Genomic DNA, 7,938 nt, shown 5'->3' on the forward strand with positions numbered 1-7,938 from the left:
AAAGCACACTTCATTATGACTTTACCAATAGACATTTCAGTAAAAAAACTAAAATCTCTCTCATATAAAGAGAAAATAACATCAATGACATTAAAAAAGTATCGATAGTAATAAGTGATCGTAGCATCAAACGATTTAGTAATGTTATGTGGTCTAAATAATCAGTAACAAAATAATGGTGTTGCTATAATTACTTCTCACTAATGTAACAGTTTATTACCTCCATTGGCATTCATTTACCAATTTAATGAAGCTATGCAAATATCTCTTACTTTTGTAATCCGATTTTATTGTAAGGGAATAACGAAGTTAATTAGTCTGTGGTGGTTTTGTTATTTTATTTATCTAATTTAACAAAGTTAAAATATTTTTGTTTTCAACCACAATATACCCCCCCCCCCCCCCACCCCCCCCCCCCCCCACCCCCCCCCCCCCCCACCCCCCCCCCCCCCCACCCCCCCCCCCCCCCACCCCCCCCCCCCCCCACCCATACTCACTCTAGAGTTACATGTTTTGTCGAGACTAGCAGTAAAGTTAAGAGCTTGACTCTGTGTGACAGCTGACACCGAACTAAGTTTTGTTAATATATAAATAATGATTCATACATTTAAAGTCTATCAGTGAGTATTTTTTCAATACATCGTGCGTACAGGCAGACAGAAATAAAATTTCCTTGTCCCACGAAAAAGAAAATAATAAAAAAGACACTCTAGAGGCGTTTGTAGATGGTCACTTTGTTCATGACACAGCAAACTTATTGAGGCTTCATACATAAAATTAGCAGACCAACCACTGAAGTATAACTTCAGTGGAGCTTAGAACACTTTGGGTACCAATATTTAAAATAGAACTAATATCGTACAAGCACCGTGACACTAAGGTCTATGACTCAAAAATAGGACCGGAAGAGCCCCTTCCCCCTTACCGCTCCTGACCCTCGCCTTCCTGTCTCATTTCCTCAAATGACACGACGCGGTGCCGAAGAAGAGACGACATCAATTTTCATGTTAGTATCCCACTTTCGCATGTGCTGGTGTGATGTGTTATTGTCAAAAGTCAAAGTAAAAAATCATTTATTCACAAAATGTTACAAAGCTTACAATTGAGCTATACTCAAGTACCCAAAGGGCGCGTGAGGGTTAGGATAATAAAAATATCATATAATTATTTAAGTTTCTTTGCAGTCACACTTTCATCAAATTCCTATTCTTGTTCTCATTGTGATTCCCGTACTCGTTACTTGTGCTCGTGAGTTGCATTCTGTGCAGTGACATCGCCTGACTGGACTCCAAGCAGCTTTCGGGTATATTTAAATCCTTTTCTTTCCCTAATTTTCTTCTTTTCGTCCATTATTTTTTCTATGTACTAATACCTACCCCACCTGACGAAGAGGATAGATTCCAATCCTCGAAACGTTCTGTTATACCTTTTGTGACATATAACGATGGCAAATGTCCGCAATCCTGATATCCTTTCAAACCTTTCATCGTCAATAACATTTTTGAAACTAAAATATGTTATCATAAAGAAGTATAACGAGTAAAATTTAGCTAAGTGTTTTAAATTTATTGTTTATAATTTAAAAGAATGATTGATATATGACTATATAGAGGTTATGTAACAATTAAAAAATTAGAATTGAGATTCTTAGAAAAGTTGTCTAAACAATTTCAAGGTCTTTTTCTTATTCAACTTAAAAAAATATATATTGAAGAAACAAAAAAATTTAGATAGATGGAAAATTAAAACTTGCAAGATATACATACATAGTAAAGTTTCTCTGATCGCCAATTCCTCATAATTAAGATTATGTTATACATTAAATTTACACAAAGTTTCTTGAAATGTAAAGAATGTGTCGAAAATTGCGTTATGCAAACTATTATCACTCAAATTTAAGATACAGCAGATTTAAGATTTATTGTGAAGCACGAATTCGAATGGCGACTAAGGATAAAGAGGAATTTGTCATTGCTATTAGTTGGTTACTGCAATTTCCGCTCACTGGTGCAATCTGTTACATGACTTAAGCTGTCATTGTCATGCAGACTAAACTACTAAGCCAATCTAGCAAACAAACCTGGTGTTTAATCTTACCTCTGTTTTAGTTTTTTTATTTTTTATAAATAAGCTTCAGATTCCACATCGAAATAATTTCAACTTAAGTTATGAGAAGTTAGTTACACGAATACAGTAACGTCATTAAAATCTAATTACAGATAGTTTTATAAAAGAACATGAGCTATGCAGAACTTAGAAATACACGCAGTAAAAGTAAATACACAGGAGTCACATATTAAAAGTCACATGACTTTCGATAATATATTTTTATTTTGACATACAATTGTAAAGTAGACACATTTCCGAGAGCCACAGTTTTTCTTTTTTCTCTTAAAATGTAAAGTAATATGGATATTTTAAAGTAAATGATACAGTACTTAAAAAATATTAAACCCTTCCTTGCAGCGTTTTGCTCAACTACACGTATTTGTTAATTCAAACAATTTTAACAAATTGTATACTTTTAGTATTTAAAAAACGTGAATTGAGATTAAAAACGTTAAAAACTTATTGGTTAAGTTCCTGTCCATGTGTAAAGTTCTATGTGGAAAAAAATAATACCACTATTTTAAGGCAGAAAACAATTTTTACCAACTTTAATAACGAATTTAAAATAAGCATTCCAAGTTTAGTAATTACTTCTTTAGTATAATTGGATTACAGACAAAATAAGATGAATTCATCAACATACATAAAGTGGACGAGTATATAAAGGTTACTATAGATTTCAATTCAACATTTAACCTGAAATTTTATATTTGAAACATATAAATTTTATTTATACTGTTTTATTAATAATTTTGAATACATATTAGCTGGTATTAATGTTCCGTAATTGATTGCTATTAAAGAAATCCTTGCAGTATCAAAACATACCTGTGTTTTGAAAGTAGAAAATTAAAAGGTCAGAGACGAAGAAGCTCATTTTGATTAATAATTAATTGCTCACTGTATATCGAATACACATATTTATGAAATTTAATGATATACATGTTTTGAAAAGTAAATTTTACTATTCATGTGTTCAATAGTATTTTCATCATCCACCACGTAAATCCTATCCTTTATAACATTTTAACCCCTGTTTTAATAGATATAAAGTTGGTATTATTTTAATAACCATATAATTGGCTATAAATACTTTAATAATTTATTAACCGTACTTGGAGCGGTTTTTTTACAATTTGTGGTTTTTTGGACTATAAACATAATATTTAGCTTAACAATTTTAAAATTGGCCTAATAATATTTAGATCATTCAACTAGCCTATAGGCCCAAATAAAATAGATTAACCGAGTAGTCTCTGGCAGTGACGATGGACGGAAGAACTACTGAACTACACACATGCACACTCCTACACGCGCGCACACTCGCTCATACAGATACACACTTCTCATTTACCCCAAATCTTAGACTTTCTGTATCGCCACGATTCTTACAACCAATTAGCATGCCCATTTTATTAAAACATTTATTAATGCGATCTTGGAAATAGTAAATTTAATTCCTGTCTAACGCCGTTAAGTTTTTAAGTTTTTTTTTTCATTTTTTAAATTATTTTTGTAGAGGTTATTTACCTTTTAGTTGGAATCTTTGCAACACTCAATAATTCTTATCTTTGTCTTGCTTATTAAGTGAAAAACTTGTTTTTTTATTCATGATAGAATGAAACTAAATATTTAAAAGAAAACTAATAAATATATTAGACATAGTAAATCTTTTTTGAAATTTTCAGTTGATAATCCACTGTAATGGCACACCTTAAAAGATATATATTTAGTTAAATTGTTTTATTTTATTGTGTGTGTACGCCAGAAGTAGCAAGAAAAACTTGAATAAGTAAATGAAATCTTCATTACCGCATCCATTTATCATATATAATGGTGTACCAATTTAATCTATAAAGTGTACTTTGTATTTTTAACTATTTCAGGAAATGAAATAAACTGTGAAGAGAAATTCTTGGTACTGAATTCACAACAGTTGGCTATTAATAGACTTATCATATATGAATATCTTTGACTTGATATTCTGGATTCTTACGTTCAAAGGACGTATTCTCACTGAACTGAAAGCTGACTGACCATTTATTTACGGTAATAATATCAACATTACATCCAAAATTCTATGCTTTGGGGCCTAGGAGTAGGGCAATTGCAAATGAAGTGAATACACATGTGTCAACTAATCAAACTGTTAGTTAAATAACTGTATATAGATTAAACAGTGGTATTCTGTTATTATTACATAATCAATTATATAGTTATTTGTAAACTAAATCCAACAGCCTGAAGCCTCTCATCAAGTACATTTTAACAATTACATTATTATAAAAACTCTGAGGCCATATTTATTGTTATATAGTTACAAAATAACAAAAGAAAACTTTTGGTAGAACGATCGAAGTAAGAGTTTCATGGGTGTAAAAACAACAATCTATCGAATACATGACGATCGATAAAACTAAACTTTCGTTACAAACACTGCATCTAACCACGAATTATATATTAATTCTCACTGAAGCAGGAGTTGTAAGCCAAAATCGACCCACTTAATCTTTGTTTTCATTCTCAGAGTGAAGTAGAGCATCAGTAAAGTACAGGCGCTACCTCAACTAGTGATTTATCGTTGATGGATATTGTCATTATGTTGTTCAGCCTCCATATACAATAATTGGTTTCACTATTAACATACCAAGTTTTTATTGATATCTAAAGTATAATTACACTATTAATCTGATCTGTTTAAAGCTACTATTATCGTTACACTCTCGTTAGTAACAATATTTCTATATAAAACATCACCGAAAAAAGGAATATCATTGTTTTATTGCAATCAATACAATATTTAATTAGAAGTACATCTCTCCAGAAACGTCTTCAGCTGTTATAATAATGCTTTCTTCGCCGAGAGAGTTGGACTCTGTTCACACTACCCTTACTTTACGTACTCGAAACGATTTATACTGCACTTCTAAGGGCAAAAGACATGAGGGTGGGATATGGATATCCCCAAAGTTACAGAACATATACGGAGCATATGAGTGTGTACGATATGAATTTAGAGGAGTATGCACCAAACTTTCCGAGAGCTGGAGGTTATTCACACCTCCCTGCACTAATGTGATCAAAATGACTTTATATTACGTTTCTAAGAGCAAAGGCACACGAGGGTGGAACATGGATATTCCCAAAGTTACAGAATATATACGGAGCATATGAGTGTGTACGATATGAGTTTAGAGGAGTATGCACCAAACTTTCCGAGAGCTGGAGGTTATTCACACCTCCCCTGCACTAATGTGATCAAAATGACTTTATATTACGTTTCTAAGAGCAAAGGCACAAGAGGGTGGAACATGGATATCCCCAAAGTTACAGAACATATACGGAGCATGTGAGTGTGTACGATATGAATTTAGAGGAGTATGCACCAAAAACTTTCCGAGAGCTGGAGGTTATTCACACCTCCCTGCACTAATGTGATCAAAATGACTTTATATTACGTTTCTAAGAGCAAAGGCACAAGAGGGTGGAACATGGATATCCCCAAAGTTACAGAACATATACGGAGCATGTGAGTGTGTACGATAGGAATTTAGAGGAGTATGCACCAAACTTTCCGAGAGCTGGAGGTTGTTCACACCTCCCTGCACTAATGTGATCAAAATGACTTTATATTACGTTTCTAAGAGCAAAGGCACACGAGGGTGGAACATGGATATTCCCAAAGTTACAGAATATATACGGAGCATATGAGTGTGTACGATAACAATCTAGAGAACTATGCAACAAACTTTCCGAGAGTTGGAGGCTGTTTACAACTCCCTGCAATCATGTGATCAAAATTACTTTATACTGTGTTTCTAGGGCAGATGTACGCAAAGATAGGACATGCATAAAGAACTTTCACTAGTTTTAATAGTATTTATCATCTTAGTAACCAAACTTGTTACAATTATTGAATGAATTGCTGTTATGCCTTGAGCAAGTTAGCAAGATATCTATAAACATTTACAAGACGGCTATTGTTTCTATTTTTTTTTTTTTTTTTTTTTTTTTTTTTTTTGCATTTTATATGACTGTTATTAATCGAATTAAAAATGTGCATAGATATAATAAATCAGAGTAAAAAGAAATAATAGAAGTATCTGATCATGTTACTTTTTTACAGATTCTCCTACGAGACGAATTACTCTTACGTAATTACTTAAGTTTCATAGGGAATGTTCACGTGTGAGTGAGAGAAGACGTGAATGAATATGGAACACGGGATAACAATGTATCTTGTGTGTGAGTTGCCGATGTAATTCATCCCGTGAAGACACACCACACTTGTACCTGTATCTTGTATTCTCCCTTCATTACTTTGTAGCATTACATATCGAATACTCTTGACTAACCTATGTGCTCTTACAATTTATGTGCTAAAAGATAGTTATATTGTGTCATTAAATGTGATATTCGTGAAATTGTTAACTATTAGGAAATAAAACGTATGAATGTGTGTCCACTATTACTGGACTATACTTATATTTAGAAGACTATATTTAGATATTTGTAAAGAACTTATAGAAAATTGTATAGGCATTCCTGTTATAATTGTTCATTGAGAACTGATATTTTTACATGACAAAAGTTTACGTTTGAATTGTCTATTACTCTCTCTATTACTTGTAATAAGATAAAAATCAAAACATTTAAGATTAAATATTGCCATTAAACAATTAGAGGAGGTACTAGAGATGCAGTTATCTTCATTGACCTCTAGTTATTTCAGGAATTCTGGAATGCCATTTAATCGTTTCCCGTCTGTATTAATTTAACATATACGGTGCAGCCGAAAGCATTTATTATATTTGTTAGAAGCATACGTAGCAGATGTAAAAGGTAATTGTACTAAGGGTAATTGTACCCTAATTCAATTGTAACCCTAGTTGTTTTTCACATTAAGATATGTTATTCACAACGCGTTCTTGAAGATAAAGAAACGAAATAAACAGTCGGAGATATTTGTAAATAACAGATGATAACAAATCTTATCGCCAAATCAATGTCAGCTGGTTGTCTCTGTATCATAATTGCACACACTCATGGCTTTTAAATTAGTTATGCGCGTTTGTATTATGTTTATGTCCCATGTATTCGTGATAAGAATTTTTTCGAGTATGATATTCGTTTGGATTTTGTACTCCCCTGCACTAATGGTTATAATGCATTACCATCCTAATAGTTCGTTTTAAAAAATTAGAAGGGTTAGAAGGTAAATAGGTTAAAAAAACAGCATATAATAATACATTAGAACAGAAAATATCTGTTAGGTTGTATTATTTGTCAATAAAATTTCAATTTGATAACAGTAAATGTGTGCCAATGTAAATTCAGCCACAAACTGGAAGAACAGTACACAGTGAAATCCACTATGCAATAAAGTTTGTCTCCGTCTTAATCCAACTTGTAAGATCTTTGATAAGAACGATTAATTGCCTTGCTCCCTTCTAAGCGATATCTAGGGGTTGTAAACCAGCAGTGTAGCTAAATCCACAAAATTTGAGAAAAATATCAAATCCTCTGAAAATTGTATATTACAACTAATCACTTTAGTTTTCAATTTAATTTGAATGTTGCAAAATTTTTAGTTATAATAACTTAAATTAACTGTAAATATAAAGTATGGAATGATAAATTTGTATTAATACCAATAACATATTAAAATCGAGACGAATAAAACTTCTCCGGTGAGGTGAGCTTGCTTGTCGAATTGTAATTTGAAAGCTGTATTAGTTAGATTAGTGTTATAATAATAGGTTTAGATTAGTGTTTGAGCCTATTTTATTTTGTATTTTCAATAATATAGAACTTTTTCATCTGTATAAA

This window comes from Homalodisca vitripennis, chromosome 3 (assembly GCF_021130785.1).
Source record: "Homalodisca vitripennis isolate AUS2020 chromosome 3, UT_GWSS_2.1, whole genome shotgun sequence".
NCBI classification, from domain to species: Eukaryota; Metazoa; Arthropoda; class Insecta; order Hemiptera; family Cicadellidae; genus Homalodisca; species Homalodisca vitripennis.